This window comes from Protopterus annectens, chromosome 3.part0 (assembly GCF_019279795.1).
Source record: "Protopterus annectens isolate FY-2018-M chromosome 3.part0, PAN1.0, whole genome shotgun sequence".
Classification (NCBI taxonomy): Eukaryota; Metazoa; Chordata; order Ceratodontiformes; family Protopteridae; genus Protopterus; species Protopterus annectens.
Window position 1 is genome coordinate 1,973,441,267 of NC_056731.1, and position 18,476 is coordinate 1,973,459,742.

Consider the following 18,476-nt stretch of genomic DNA (forward strand, 5'->3'; position numbering starts at 1 on the left):
TAGGATTGCCAAGCAGTACCTTGTATCACCTTGAACTTGGAGCATTTAGGATATTAACAACAGCCATCCAGCACTAGCAGCATCATACCTCCTAGACAGACTCATACATGGTACATGGCAGTGCAGGTGAAGTGTTGAGTCTTTGACATTATATGTATCGGTGTAAAGTCACAAAGATAAAACTTGGCACATGCAGTGTAAACTGTAGACTGTACTGTTCAGTGCATGGTTGACACACTCTGTCCATCAGGCATTCCTTCACATACTATACACAAATACATATGTGATATGATTACAGCCATCATCAGTTCCACAATGATCCTTAGACAGATAGAGGTGTGCTAAGCACACTAGAGGGTGGAGGGTGAACGACTGGTGTCATTATGAAACATGCAGGTCTGATGACATTCACTTAACTTTACATTCAGGAGCACTCTCATCAAAAATCTGAAGATATGTTTTTTTTTTTTTTTTTGTGGTCCTGTCCCTGGATGTGGAGGGATTGTAGGTATAGGTTTGATTTTTCTCTTCTCTACTTAAGTACAGATGTTTTAACTCCATGGATACTTTTTTATTGCTGTGTTTTTTAATTCTCCCCAAAGGCAAATCAAGTTTTTTTTTTTTCATTGTTATGTTTTTTTTATCTCTACATGTTGTTTTTCAGAAGCTCCTTCATGGTTTGTTAACCCTCTATAAATTCCTAACTCTGGTCGAGTGAAGGTCACATCTGGCTTATGGCATATACACTGTTCCTTAATGATATGGACAGGACTTCTCAGGAACATTAATTGGTCACATCATGACAGTTTAAGATAGAGTTTGCATGACCAACATTACACTGTTGATACTCTTTGTAGTGACTCCCCAGGACAGGGTGACCATGACTTGGATGGACTGTTATGTCCTTTCACATGACGTGGAAGTCCAACAACATCTAACATGTAGAGGTTTCCACATCCATGGATAATGAAGCTGACCAGACCACCTATATTGTATGTCCAGCACAACCCTCATGCATACTGACACATCCCTTGCCTCATTCATCTTTGTCTGGCAAATCCTTACAAATAGAGGCTGGCATGGATGGTGTGTGATCAATCATGCTCTGCAGGCAAATCTTCACAACATTGTTCCTGTCCACCACTTTTTCCATAATTAGTGAACATCCTCACTTACACCTTGCAGCACCCTCAACATATCATTAATTTCAGCCATGTTAGTGCACTTTGATCCTGAAGAGCTCTATTGCCAGGTGCCCATGGTGCTAAAATTTATAATAATGCTTACTGCAGCATATAATAAAATATTCCTATCAGTATACGTTCTCATTTATGAATGAATGATTGTAATAGCACTAAGAATATACATTTCAAGAGTACTATTTTTATTTATTTATTGATTGGGAAAGTCTGACTAGATTCCACAGATCCTGTTTTCAGCAGAGGCCCAGGGAGAAATGCTCCAGAAGCATGTCTTTAGAATGTGCGAGGAAACCAGAGTACCTGGAGAAAACCCATGTGAATGCAGGGAGAACATGCAAACTCCACACAGAAGGCACCCCAGCTGAGAATTGAACCGGAGAGCCTCTTGCTGTGAGACGACAGCGTTAACCGCTGCACCACTGTGCCACCCACTATATCACTACTATAGATGTGCTTTCTACCTATCCATTATTTGAATAAATGTTATGAATATGTTTTATGAATATGTTTATTTACATTTATTTATTTATTTACATTTTGTTGACCAGTTTTGCTCTGCTGAGCTGTGGACATTTTCGGAAGAGATGTAGGTTTTAAGAAAAAAACACAGTGATGATGCTTAGAAAAGAAACAATATACCTTAAAAAACATCAAAAGTAAAAAAGTAGTGTAGAGCAGTGTCTCTCTCTCTTTCTCTCTTTATATATATATATATATATGCTCACAGACACCCACACACACACACACACACACACACATATATATATATATATATATATATATATATATATATATATATATAGATATATAGATATATATATATATATATATATATATATATATATATATATATATATATATATCAAGAGAGAGAGAGATCAATTATATATGTATGTATGTATGTATGTATGTATATATATATATATATATATATATATATATATATATATATATATATATATATATGTGTGTGTGTATAGATGGATCTCTATCAGTTGATCAAATTTTCAGAAACTCAAAATTCATATTGGCGACTCGATATGTTTGAATTTCTGAAAACCCAAAGTTTTTGAATGGAGATTGCAGTACAGTGAGGATCAGAACATTTACTGTTTTCCTCAATGTAGTGTGATCTCGGAGTTGATAAATATAATTAGCAGGGTGTGTGGGGGGGGGTCGGGGAGCTTGCCCCCTGCAAAAACTGTAAAAAAGATTTTTGTGTTTTTTTAATGTTTGAGTTTTCAGAAATTAGATCATATCATCTCACCGATATGAAGTTTGAGTTTCTTAAAACGTGATCAACTGACATACATCTATATATATATATATATATATATATATATATATATATATATATATATATATATATATATATATATATATATATATATATATATATATATATATATATATATATAAATATATATATATATATATATATATATATATATATATATATATATATATATATATATATGTTATACATATGTGATCAAGTGACAAAGTTTTAATTCCACTTTCAATATATAATTGGGAGTGATTTTGACATAATGGTGAAGGTCTTCACTTTATAGATGCATGGTAAAGGATTCGAGTCTGACCTCAGGTTATTGGCTTGACTAAAAATGGCCCTTCAAAGCAGTTTAGCCTGGTGTTCCTCTATAATTGGTAGCTTTTACTTTGGCTTTCTGATGAGCTTAACAGAAATGAAGTAAACAGTGACTCACCAAATGATGGAACATTTGGTATTTCAGCTGATTAAAATTATCTTACAAAGTTCTTATTTAAATGAAGCTTGGTTGCTGGTGAAAATCTCTATGGATTGCATTATTACCCACAGTACAATGATCTTCATCATTCTAGACAACTTTGTTCCTTCATGAATGTGCATTGTGGAGCATCAACACTCACTTCTGTCAGTCTCTAATATCTATCTGGCTGTGCATCTCATACTTGTGTGAACACCTCAGCTACCTGAGGTGCCTATTGTGATACTATAGCAGGCCTAGTTCACACCCAGACAGTCTCATTTGCATAGAACTGCCACTATGTTGACTCAAGACTTTGAACTGCGAAAATGGATTTTGTTAGAGGCCAGAGAAGAGTCCTAAGCTGGTCTATGAAAGAGACAAAAATGTTTCTGTCCCTTCAAACTGCCAGGTACAAAAAGAGGCTGGTAGAAACATGAGATGGCACAAGGTACACCATTCCACAAAGTAAATATGTGGACTTACCTGACAGGCCATCTAAGCCAAAAAATAGGGACCCCAGGTAACAGGAATAATGCCTCCATAACTAAGATGACCTGTAGAGGAGGGTGACCACACCAGATTACCCAGTGCATTGGTGAAGTACAGAATACACGTCCAGGGTACTTCGGGAAGTACCTTGTTCTCAATAAACTATGGACTGATAAGAGATTATTTAATTCTAATCTTTAAGTGTGTTCATGATGTTTTGCTAGCAGCTAATACAAGTATTGAAATGAAACATCACCCCTTAAAGACCCATAATAACAGAGGCTTTGTGGTTGTTCCTATTTGTGCTAAAACAGTGGCACTGATATGGAATGCTTTACTGCACAAAGTAAGAAAGGTAGGTAACGTGATGTTCTTTAAGCCAGGCCTTGACAACTGGTTGAGTAATAGGGTGCATGATCTGACACTGACAGGAGACAAGCTTAATGAAGGCCTACTTTGAGGCTATGACATTGTTTTTGCGTATAAACATTAAAACATTAAACATACTACCCTCTGCATGCTAATTCATGTAGCAGGATACAGTTTTATATTTAATGCTTTCCTTACCCATTTGTAAGTCACTTGTAACCCCTAATAGACATTAGGTTTGGGGGCTTCCAAGTGTACCTGCATGTATACAGTGGCATTTCTATTCTTGGCTAGCAGGTTGTAATATCAACTATTAGGTTTATGATAGATGTGCTGCTGTAGAGGTACAAGGTGTTTGTGAGCATACTGTCAGGCTTTACAATTCATGAGGTGTCGCATACCATAAGTCCACTGACTGCCCTGTGATGGTCAGAGGACATACACATACCAAGTGAACATACATTTATTTTTTAAAACATGCTGACATTGCCTCTACTATAGTAAACAATGCCATTTCTTCTCCCCTTTTGTTTTCTTGCATAAGATGACATTGAGCTTAGCAGGTGCACTTACCTCAAGGGGTTGGAGCATTTCACTTCCAGCTTCACAAATATCTCCTTTTCATTCCCTAACTTTCAGTTTATTTGCTATTGTTTAATCATTTCCTGTATATTAATGTTTACTTTATCCCATTTTGTCTCCCTTGGCAGGTGCAGAACAGCCTAGAGCATCTTGGCTGCAGCCATCTGCTACTGCAAGGGAAAGATTTCCATCCACTGTATATCCAAGGATTGTCTCATTGAAGAGAAGCAGTGTCTAGTCTCTAGTGGGTAGCCAGGAATGTGCTCCTCCACTTGAGCAAACCAAGATACAGGCAGTAGTAAAAGATACAACTCAGAGGGCAGTGGATATATGCTAAGGCCCATACCAGTGTCGCTTTCACTCAGTGCAAGACTTGCTGAACTGACAGGTTCCAGATCCAGACACTGAGCCAGCAGAGACATCTGTACCAGCACTGGGGTGTGCTTCCTCTGACACTCCTGGACAGGGATCTAATCTTTCGTTCCCCAGCCAGTTTGCTAGTGCAACTGCCCTGTGTTTTCTTATTCACCATCTGTACATCATTCTTATTGTATCATACTCACACAGTGTGCATTGTCTCACATTCATCCCATTACCAGTTATCCCGTCTATGCCTGTCTGTCCATTTATCTGTCATGCCCCTTTGTGAATTGTGCCTATCATTTGATCAGCCATCCCTCTCCACTTTGTCTTGTTTTCATATTTCCCCTTAACACAGAAGTTTTCTGCAACTGATACTCCGAATCTTGATTCCCTATGACCTTCTACCTCTTCTCTAATATATTGAATAAAGGGGGTTTATACCCACAGAAAAATGAATATACCATCTGCACCCACCTCATCCAGTTCAATACTCATTTTACATCCTACTTTGTTTCCCCTTGTCTTCTCTTCCCCTTTCTTCCTACTTTACTATCCACCCCTTTTCCAACCACATAAATCAAATAAACTACAGACTATCAATGGATACTTTCATATTAAGTCTATTGGTACAGTGGATTTCTTCACATGCCAGAATTGCTATACCACTGTATGTTCAATATCAGACAGTGAAGTATCACGATATCAGTGCAAGGCTATAATTGCCTGCTTATTTAACAGATTTATAAACTTATACCATGTGCCTTTCAAGTGTATGTTAAGTATTGATGCATGACTTGTCCTGTACCCTTTTTCCTAATTTACACAGTTATAGGTCTGCACATATTGGTTGGGAACTTCTCCATAAGATGCATATATATGAAAATCAGCACCCCTATGCTTGAATATACCATATTTGCATTCTTCTTAACACGAGTGTTTCACTGATTTCACTTGCACAAACGTGTATTGCATGGGGAGGGTGGCCTAATGGTTAAGGTACTTGCCTTGCAAACACAAAGTGCAGTGTTTGATTCTCACAAGGTATAATTGGCTAGGCTTAAAATGGCTCGCAACGGCAGTTAGCTTGCTACTAATCTATGAACCTATGACTTTGAGTACCATTCTAAATATTAAATTATCAGTGCAAGAAAAAAATGTGAATTTATTACTAAGACAGCCCCAAACTGCTAAACATGTTTTTTCTATTCTGTATTTTGAAAACTGAATGTCTGATGTATGTAAATTCATGCACATAGATGGATATAAACAACCCCCTACACACACACACACATGCACGCACGCATGCACACACACACACACACACTCACACATGCACAGATTATTTTTTTATGAATATATGCATGGCTTTTCTTGACTGTTTTAATGTAGCACTAAAATTTTACCACATTGCCAAGAAATTATGAAATACCCTTCTGTAAAGAACAAAATTTAGGAAAAAAGCAAGGAGAATTGAACTGTAGAGACTTTACCATAAACAGAAATGAATGCTGGTGAATGGATTCTTAGGCAAATCCAGACCTCACACACTGAAAATAAATCTTCGAAATATTTAACAATCGAGTATGCTTCAATACTATATTCATGTGCACATCTGAAATCTGTCAGTCCACATAAATCACACACACACACACACACACACACACACACACACACACACACACACACACACACACACACACACACACAGACCACACAAGCAAATATTGCTCCTTTTCTGTCATACTGTCTGTCTCATACAGTGTCATTGCCTGGGATTCAATAAACTTTGTACTTCGTGCAGGAATAGTGCTATTCCTGCATGGAGTGGTTCATTTCCGTGTAGCCACAGCAGCGCACCTTGCATATTCATGAAGGTATGCTGCTGTTTAGGCTAAATGGACATGAACCATGAGTGAGTGCGGGGGGCATCTTTAAGTAGTGCATGGACTACGGACATGCTCAGAAAGTGCACTTTCTAAACATGATCCGGTATAATATTTGAGAATGTTTCTTAATATTATGCCAGTATTTCAATGTCTGCAGACACTGAAATGAAATAAATGATCATTTCAGTGTCCATGGACACTGAAATGCATATGGCAGCAGGAAAGCAATGCAGGGGTGTTTGACAGGTTCTGTGACATACCCCCTGCATTGTAAAAGTGCAATATGACATTTTGCAACCTGCTAAAGCAGCAAATGTTGACAAAGGCACGAATAATGAGGGGAGAAAGCCCTAAAAAGGGACACTTCTTAAATATTGCCCTCACAAACTTAGAAAGTTGATAGAAAACAGGATATGTATTAGCATGAATTTCTGAAGGCTAGAAGCCTGAAAGTCAAGTGTATGCCATTATTTCCTGACTACAGTCCTCAATGACTTGTCAGAAAACCACAATACTCACTATATAACATAACATAATATAATAATAATAATAATATAATAAATCTGTTTTTTTACATGCTAAGGAATGTTTAAGCATAGCTAAACAGATATATGCGTTATGGCCCTCTGTTAAGCATTGCTTAAACATCCCATAGGAGATAAATAGAAACATACAGCTGAAATCATTAAATCGAGGTAGTGTAGTGGCTGGAGTCCTGGCTTTATGTTCAGGGTTCAACTACCCAGAGAACCAAGTTATTTTTATATGGGAAAGCAATGCTAAATTTTTTTTTTATTATTTAAAGTATGTAGTAACTGTTTTTGTCATCCATGGTAGTGTAGCTGGTGTAAAATGGAAGTGTGCATGCATGTAACATGAGAAATCACCCATGTATACACAAGTGTCCCATACAGTATAGTCACACCTCTTGCTAATGTAATGGAAACACATAGAGGGATGTCATGTAAAGTAAATTATAAACACCTACTAAATGAAGCCATTATTCTGATATTTTTTTTAAATGAAAAGCGAGCAATGGTCAGCAATGCCCAGCTATACTTTCCAGGTTTAAGCATTGCTTACACATGATTGCTAAGCAGCAGGTAGCTCAGCTAAGCAGATTTGTGCACTGTTAAGCAGTGCTCAGCAATTATCCATTTAAGCACTGTTCAACCCAGCTTAGTGGGTTTGCACATTGCTAAGCTGTGCTCAGCATTTTCAAAATGGTCCAATGATGGCACAGGGCAGGAATATGGCCTTATTGAAACCGTGCAGATGGGAATACAACCATAACCTGTTTAGTTTGATCTCTGCAGGAACATGTCTGGTGTTGGAGAGGGAGGGCACTTTTGTGCATAGAGCTGGAGCATTCAGGAGTCCAGGGTCATGGCTGAAATCCTTGTTGAAAACCATGATGAGAGACTGCTGCAGGGCCAGTACCAGGGCTCACAGTACAAAACAGAGGCCTTGGACCATCTCTCACATGATCTCACCAGTGCTACTGGCATCTTCCGACTGGTGAGCAGGTATAGCACCACTATGCTATCCTAAAGTAGAGGAAGGGGGAGCTCTTGCCCCAATGGATCCAAGGTGCACGGCCATGGAATGCTCCAATAGTGACTAAGTATCATTATCAAGTAGTTTGTAGCAAATACTAGCCTGAGAATGTGATAGACAGATATGTATAATGTTTGATTCTCTCCCCTACATCTGCAGCAGAGAGGGCTATGAGCATCAAAGCCCATGGTGACAGACTGCTGAGGCTGCACCAATAGGCTAGTGAGTACAAATCTATTTTGCAGTATATTGTTCAAATAACTAAGAAGGAGTACATTGCTTACTGCAAGTAGGTATACTGTTACTGTGTGAACTGAATAAACAAAAATGTTTGGCAGACTAATATTGATGTGCAATAAAACTAACTATAAAAAAATTGTGTTTATTCTGGTATGCTGTTGTAGATATTCAGAATGTATACAGATTCTCCACAGCAAACATGGCTGTGACAGCATACATTAACTGAGCTTCCTCTGTAAACCAGCTGTAAGAAAAACTGTAGATGGTGGAGCTGTAAAACAATATACAACTTCAGTGTGAAATATATACTCCATTAAGCTCTGAACCCCAAATTGTAATGTGTAAATTTTCAAATTGTGTTCCAGCCACCATTGCCTTGTGTTAACCTTTGCTTTCCAGATTGTAGTAATCCAAAGGATTAATGCACAGTACAATAACTGTCATGCATGCATCACAGGATTAAATGTCAGACTTTCTAAACAAGAGACTATTGGGCAGATACCAGTGAAACTAGAAACAGCAGTTGCTCAGTATGATGAGAAATAGCTTAGTTGTTAATTTTGCACACAAAGACATGGTTCGAATGCAGGGAGTGGTACTAAGATGTGTGCATATCTACATACAAGGAATCTGGAATAAATGTAAAAACAGTCAGGTAGTGTTAACAGATATTTTCTCCGCAGGTTGTACAGGTAAGGAAATGTTGGTAGTACCTGTATGAAGGGTATACTAATAAACTATGTCCAACTGTCCCATCACATGCATGCAAATGACAGCAGGATAGGTACATACAACATGCACTCTTCCCGATACATGTCTCTCAAGTGTCACGCTGTCATGGCTAGTGGTCACTGATGCCAATAACCTTGGACACAGATAGGAAACCAATTGAAGTATGCCAGTACCACATTCACATAACAGCACTTCAGGGTACCCCTCCTGTGCTAGATATGTAACCCTGACATGTACAAGTCCCCTCTAGGCATGTACCCAGAGTTGTCACAGTTTGCCATTACAATTCCAGGCTGACAGTTTAAGAGGCATGCTTGTGCTACAGATGCTATGGGCCATAGGCAGATGTAAAGTGAGGGCAGACCCATAGTGTATTGATCAGTACTGTTGTGGAAAATAGAAGCATAAACAATTGTTAATAGACTTTTTGTCTTTCCCGCCAGCCCTCAACTGGATCAATACAATAATTCATATACTATGAGTATGTTTTACTCCAAACCTAATGTTGGGACTTGTGTTATATTATCATTATTATATTTAATTGTTTGCATGTTAACATACCTTGTTCAAATACCATTGTTGGTGGCCTGTTGCCGTCAATGTTATTGGCATGCTGTTATGATGCATACTGTTGCTCCATTTATGCCTGTGTTCATTTTGATATACAACTGTTTCAAATCTGTTTAATGGAGATAATTGGAACACCCATGCATGCTGTTATAACTAATCTGGAAATGTGTTGTTCATGACTAACCAACATAGTCTTTAAAACCTCAACACCATAGCACATTTGGGAAGGCAGATCCCAGTGTATCCACCTTTCCCACCTCATCTGGCCAAAGTCCCTGGCCCCAGCGTGTCTGGGACCCAACCCAGGCCTTCCTCTTCTACTGGTCCTGCACCACCTGTGGGTGGAACCACCTCAGGGGATGGGGCCCGTCCTCCCCCTGAGAGCAGGTGCTGACAGGAGCCTGTCACCCACAGTCAAGTCCGGGGTTTGGTGAGCAGTGCCATACAGTCAGAGTTTGTTGGGCATCTGCACCAGATTGAGGGCCAACTGGCTCACCTCAAGGTGCAGGCTGCCCCTCCTGTCCAGGTCCTAGCACAGCCACATTTGGGGCCATGAAGGAGCAGTTGTGACTGCCCATGGTGTGAGGACCTCAGTCCCACTGTATCCATTTGGGTGCTCATGGGCTTTGGATTCCCAACCACCATCCCCATCAAAGGTGTTTACTCCTCTGTGTATAATATACCACCCCCTGTCTGCTGTCTTATCTGTCTGCAAATACAACCTATCCCACCCAACCTACCTCCCCAAACATACCTACAGCCCTTCCCAAACATCCCACTCTCACCTTAAAAAAAGTGCATTTGTCTCGCAAAAAAAAAAAAAACATTGCCCCATACATAGCTCTACATTTCACCTACATGTACAGTAAAACTAAACAATCAACCCACTGATTACTCTGCAAATGTCTGTCAGCAACACCCCTCCCTGTGGGGTGTGAGGCTATAAATTCCAAATTCTATACATGTAATTGACAACTGTTGCTGCTGAAGAAATGTAGAGCTATGGACCTTTACTACAGCCATCCTGCATATTCCTAGCTGCTTTCTGCTTGCCCCCATTTCACCACTTTCCTATCACCCTTTTTTCTTTTCTTTAAAGAAAATTAGAGCGGGTGTAAGCGGTGCTAAGTGAAGCTAAGAGTGTTTATTTAACCATCTCTTAGCAAGGCTTAGCGCTGCACAAACCCGATTACAACTTCTTAAAAGTGCCTTAATCACTCTGTCTCCATCATCCCTTGTTCTGCCCAGCAACAAAAGAATCAGCCCTGCCAAGTCTCAAACCCAGGAGCTATGGTGCACTACAGTCACAGCAATGTACCACTACACCATGTAAGCTGTTGCAATCCTCAATGCTTTAACAAACATATCATTCATTCTGGCCATTTAACATTAATGTAAAAGTAACTCCTAGGCTGGGACCCAGGACCCTGCACACAACAATCACAGCAACATACCACTACACCATCTGAGCTGTAGGATGGTGTAATGTTTTTTCAAACATATCATGCACAATCAACAGTCATTCAACATAAGGGGGAATTATATATCTGTAGTACTGTTGATATATATATATATATATATATATATATATATATATATATATATATATATATATATATATATATATATATATATATACATATATATACATATACATACATATATTCATACATATATTCATATATATATATATATATATATATATATATATATATATATATACACACACACACTGATAACCAACTTCTTACTGCAACACATCTGCAAAAAGCCTGACAAACTGGGGGGATAAAGGGCAAATAATAGTGAGATCTGTGAAATATGGCTGTCATATGAGTAGAAGTCTGCTAGAGTGGCATGGTTTGCTTTAACATACAATGCCAGATAGATTACAGGTCTAAAACACAAATGAATGTCATTATTTGCTGATGTCAATGCTCACATCATCCCAGTTATTTCTCAGAAATCCACAACTGTTGTGGCCAACAGACAAAACAAATGAGCCACACATCAGGACAGTGTCTAGATATCTGGACAGTAGAGAGGTATGACCACAGTCATGTAACAGAATGGAAAAACCCATGTCAACTGCCGACCATGTCACCCAGCACCTTCTGAAGCACAGTAAGACCAACACGACACTAACCCAAATCAGCTCTGGGCAATTACCCATGTATATCCAAGTATGTCATGCAGGAATTGTAGGGGAAAGCAGATAGTGGTGCATAAATGTCCACCTACAACCATTTGCATCTCAGTCACAGCAACATACAAGTACCCCAAATGAACTCTAGAGTAGAATGACTGTTTGAACGAACATATCCTGATTCCCAGTCACACAATACACTGACAGATACTGGCCCACCTGAAAGTGTATTGGGAATCCTGAGGTGTTAAAGGACCTTTCTCAGTCTGCCCCCACAAACATACACACCTGATAGACCACCAGCAGCCGTAGCAGCATGCACAGTCAGATAGAAAAAGAATATGTGCAACTTCCATCTGCTACTCTCCCTACCTAGCCAAACATTTGCACATAACACTGCTACACAATCTTGGCAGTCACTTCACAATGGCCAGACATGCATAACGCTCATTTGTACTGATTTCCGCAGAATGTCCAGGGTGTGAGACCATATTCATGGCCAATGCCGCATACCACTCCTAGGAGTCTGCTAAGTCAATGGGATGATAACTTGAGTGCAGGCAATAAATAATGATATTACATACCTTTGACCCTCTTACTGCAAGACATCTGGAGAAAGCATGACATACGTGGGGGACAGGAGGCTGGAAAGAGGGACATATCTCACATAATGGTGTTACAAACAGAAACAGTTAGTGTCACAGGCTTTGTTGTAACATAACGTCTATGAAGGATATGATGTCTGAAACACCAATGGATGTCAACAGATATTGACTACAATCCTCACATTATCCTACTGCTTCCGCAAAAACAGACGTCATCTGAGGAACAGACCAAATATAACAGGTGAACCCCTGGGCAGTCTGTGGACATCAGGACAGTTGAGAGGTATGTCAGAGACATATCACTCTCAGATGTCAAGACACACAGAAAATGCATGTCCAGATGAACCCTGTTAAACTATCAACCCTCTATGTGTATAACAGCACAACTGACTTACAATCTGTAACCAGTTCTGGAGATTTGTTCCCCATGTTGCTAATCTGTTTCCACATTTCCTCTCCTGAGAGGTATTATCACCTACTGTCTGTGAAGCTGTAGCCCCCACACCTCCATAATGTACTCCACACAGGCAAGGGAAAGGGGCAAGGCCCACATGAAGGCCGTCATTATAGCACTGCGATGCTATGGCATTGGCAAATGGAAAGACAACACAGCTACTTTGGATGCAAGTAGCAAGTGGGGGACATTGATTGGTGCACAGGCCATCACCTGCTCATGAACAGTACCTACAAAAGACAAGCTGTTGCCTATGCAACACTGGTTTCAACCCGTCTACACAAAAACATACTATGACTACACAAACCTAACTAATTGCATTGTTGTGAGTTACTTCTGAGCACTATAACAGGTATGTCAGTCATGTAAGCATGTAATGGAATGCAGAAGGGGGATGCAATGATGTCAAATGGGGCATTAAGCACTAGGCTGCAACAACACCTGATGGAGTCACATGCTGCTGTCCAGCACCTATGGCCATTTGTGCCTGCCCTGCCTGCATTGACATGGAGCACATCTTTGACCCCTGACCCACCCCAGCAAAAGTCATCTCATGTATGACTACTAATGGAGTCTTTGTTGTCCAATACTAAGTATGTAACTGGTATGCCAGCTACCTAGGATGTTGCAATTAGTCATATGTCACCTGTGAATGCTACTCTGATACATATGCTTGTCTTACAAATGTAATAGATGCACATGGGGTATGTGCATACTACATGACAGGTGCAGATGTATGTGATGAACTGTATGCAATATACAAAGCCCATACCTGCCAACTATTCAGAGTGTTGCAGACTGACCACATGACTGCCTCATATTTGTAGTCAATTGTAGTCAATGCCTCAGACAGTTGCGTATTGTCCAGCACATCATTGGCAACCCATTCAAGATTGCAGTCATAACAAAGTAGCATACATTTTATTGTCAGATGTCATGTCCTGCAGAGTACACCTGTACATGTGACACTGTCTTTGTTGGAGAATAAGTGTGTTTCAGCTAGATTCATAAAGTGACAATATTTACTGGCTTTTGCCCATCACTTTTGTGTGCCTTTGTGCAGATTTCATGCTCTAACAGGGGCTAGGTTTCTTACCATGGCACCCATGTCAATGCAAGTGTGCCTTGTCCTGTAGAATGCTGACATTTGTGCAGTCACTGACACCTGCTGTCTAGCTGTGGAGAGCACACCAACCTTGCCAGGTCACTCATCCCATCATACATGTAGACCCCAAATGGAAGACTGCAAATCCACAGGAGGTGGAGTGTTGAACATTAGCATACACATACACACCTCCAGGTTGGCCAAACAGTATGCCACACAGGTGACATTCCAAGTGCAGTAAACAGTTGACAAAATACCATCTCAAATGATAGCTAGCTACGAGCCTCCAAACATGACTATGGACACCCACCGCACCTATTGGAACCTGCTGGAATCTGTCAGGGTTCAGTCATCTACCCTGCTCCTGGGTGACATCAAATACTCAACCATAGTGTGCCTGACCTATGCCACCTGAACATGAATGCACATAGATTTGTCAATGGAAATGCAGTGGAGCAGCCAGTCAACACCCCTATGGCAGGTGGGAATCTCATGTACCTGGTCCTAACCAACATGAGTAGCCGCTGTAGCAATCCTACAGTGCCGTCTCCCTTGGTAATATCTGCCCACATAGCCATCACTTCTCAGGTCACCATCTCCCCTGGCCCCCCACCCCCCCTTTAGAGTGTCAAGCAGAATGAACTGTACACAAATGACTATATATCCCCTAAGAGCAGGCAGAAGTAGCTGTACAGCCAGCATCCCATTTGCTGGAACTAGCAACAGTGTCCAGGCCCACACCACAATACTATGAGTGCACCCACATAGCTGTATGGACTCAGCAGTACCTGACAAGGCAACATCATCTCCCTCAAGATTGGGTAAACACCTGTGGTGGACAGCAGCAATACACAAATACCATAATAGGTAGAAGCAAAAAAAACAGGTGCCTCATTGGAAGCAATGTCACTTTGTTCTGTACAAGCAAATAAGGGCACAGGTGATGTACCCTAAGGCTGTCCTTGAGTGCAAATTTGACACATCCACCAAGGCCCATCACAAGGCTGTCTTCACATATGTCTGCCATCTCAGAGGCAACAACCCAGCCCACCCTGTACTGGTGGTCAATCACACCACATACACACACAGCATAGCTATAGCTATCCCGCTGCAGACAGGTTAAGGGAAAACATCACCCCCTGTCCCACCATCAGTATAGGTGGATATGCACAGCACCCTCAACCCTGCCCTCATCATCAGGAATCAGGTACATCATGTCTACTTAAAGCCAACAAAATAAATCTCCATGTGAACATGATAACATCCCTGTCTACATCCTACATGAACTCAGGTATATGCTCCCAGCTCCATTATACACTGTACTCAAGCAAAGCCTGAGCACCATTGACATCCCATCTGCTAGGACGATGGCTACTCTCATCCCTCTACACAAAGTGAAAGATGAATGGTGGATTATGCAATTTTCAGGCTCTCATTGGGGGGAGCATGACACATGAGGACTAGGAGTGCAACGCAAGCTCATAATGTGCTGATAGATGACAGGGGTATGATTTGGTTGTGTGGCTAATGATAAACAATGTTGATGTTTAGGTTCTGTAAAGAACATTGACCAATGTATGATGTCCTGTAATGTGTTTCTCTGTTTATGTCTTCCAGGTGAAATGCCACATGTCCGTCAGCCCCAGTACTCTGCAGCTAAAAATAAGGCTATTATTAACCTTATCATCCAGCACCATGGGGTGATGTTTGACTGTAGCCAATAGGATCTGCAGGTGTGGACTGCCCTGTGGGATGAGCTTGTCCACAGGGTGAACAACATTGGCCACCATGGCCGCACAAATGATCAGGTCAGGCATTGTGCGACTGACATATGTCATGCCAAGCAAAGGGCTGCTACCATGGCCAAGGACTGTAACTCTAAAGGTGGGGGTCCTGCCACACAGGCCCAACTTACAGCAACAGAGGAGCTCCTTGCCAACCTTGCGGTAGCCCGTACACACTAGCCAACACAAGAAACTCAAGTCGTGGAGTTGGGTGGCACCCATTCAACAGGCAAGGAGTGTCCAGGTAAGGCCACAGTGCACATCAATTGAATCATGTAGCAGTCATACTGGCTACTGTAAAGTATCTAGATGCATATGTGAGGTCAAACTGCATTTGTGGTAGAGGTTTAGTAATGCACATAAGTACACATCTATGGTGAAGGATAGCAAAATGTGTACTATCAGAGCTTGTACTGTACATGTGCAGAAAAGTAGTATTCATCTTGTAACAATGCCAAATGTAAGTCTGCTGACAATACCTCTCCCCCAAAACTACATAGGTATCTCTGGTCTGGATGTGGGACATCAGACTGAAGCCGTTGAGTATGGAATTGTCCTGTTGTGGCTCACCAGTACCCCAAGCATGTTAAGATCATGCATTTTACCATGCACACAACTGTTACTCTCAGCCATATTGTGATATCTGCATGTTCACTTGTGGTGGTGTTAACTACATTGCATCACAGTGATCATCGCAGGGGCCTGTTTGCAGGTGATATAACATATCTGTAGCATACCTCACAACCTGTCATTGCAAGAAATCTGGACAAAGACTGAAAAAATGGGAGACAAAGGCCCAAAACTAGGGAGATAGTTTATAAATTACTGTTATACAGTGCATATAAATGGTGTACACACACCTATTTGTGATATACAAAAATGAGAGCAAAATAAATCATTGCCAAACCCTTCCAACCTTTCATGTGACCTATAACCTGTACAATTCAATTGTAAAACAAGCAAATCTGTTAGGGGAACAATTATGACAAATGAAAAATATACAAGAAGATTGATGCATAAGTGTACACAGGCTGAAGCTAATAGTGTGTTGAAGCAGCTTTTGAAATAATTACAGCATTATGACTTCTTGGGTGCACACCTATCATCAATTACAGAAACTCTTTGATTAAAACCAAATAACGGTTAGCTGTCCTACCAGGATTTTCCTGGCATTTACTCAGTTGCCCACTACAGCAACAGCCATGGTTCACATAGAGCTTAAGAAGCAGCAAAGGAATCTCATTTTTGAAAGGTATCAGCCTGGAGAAGGGTACCATATTTCCACAGCATTGCATATACCATGGATCACAGTGCAGACAATCATCAAAAGGTGGTGAAAATATGGGGCAACAGTGACATTGCAAAGAAGTGGACATCTCTCCAAATGTGTTGAAGAGACAAGACTCGAACTGGTCAGGGAGGATGCCAGGAGACCTACAGCAACACTAAAGGAGTTGCAGGAATCTCTGACAAGTACTGGTTGTGTACTACATGTGACAACAATCTCCCATATTCTCCACATGTCTGGCCTATGGGGTAGGGTTGGAAGATGGAAGCCTTTCCTCACACAGAACAACATCCATGTCTGTCAAAATTCTCAAGAATAATACATCAGGTCACCCAAAAGCATGTGGGAAAATGTGTTATGGTGTACTGAGATCAAGGTTGCACTTTTTGGCCACAATTGCAAAGGGTTTGTGTAGCACAATCACAACACTGTGCATCACCAAAAGAACACCATCCTCATGGTGAAGCATGGTGATGGCGATATTCTGCTTTGGGGTTGCTGTTCATAAGCTGCAAGTCAGCTTGCAGCCAAGGTGGTGGAGATTATGAACAGTTCCAAATACCAGTCCCTTTTGGCCCAAAATTGTCATGTGTCTGCTAGAAAGCTGTACTTGAGAAGGAATTACTCTTTTCCACATGACAATGACCCAAACCAAACATACAAATAATAAGCAAATGGCTTCATGAGAAGACAATTAACATTTTGGAATGGTCCTGTCACAGTCCACACCTACATCTGATAAAAATGATGTGGTTCTCTGAAAAGGGCTGTGCACAAGAGATGCCCTCACAATCTGATAGAGTTGGAGGGCTTCTGAAAGGGGGAGTGTGCAAATATTGCTAAGTTGAGATGTGCCATGCTGATAGACACCTTCCCACGAGGACTGACTGCTGTTATTAAATCAAAAAGTGTTTAACAAAGAATTAGTTTAAGGGTGTGTACACTCATGCAATCAGCCTGTTGTACATATTTCACCTTCTATATGTTACTGATGTGTTTTTTCTTCAATTGGATTGCAAAGGTTATAAGTCACATTAAAGTTGGGAAATGTCATGACATGATACCTGTGGTCATGTTATATATCAGGAAAACATGTCATGCTAACAGGGGTGTGTACACTTATTATATCCACTATAAGCTTAGAAGGTTGTTAGTGTAACTTTTTGTTTTAACATACATGGACTGCAGGTGTTGAAGAGTGAAACGTAAACCATGTCATTAATTAGTGACATCAGTCATCAGATCATCCTAGTAATGTGTCAGACAAACACAGGATTTATGAGGAACAGACCAAAATTATGAGCCACACATCTTGATATTCAACAAAACTCTGTAGCCACACATCGGTGATAG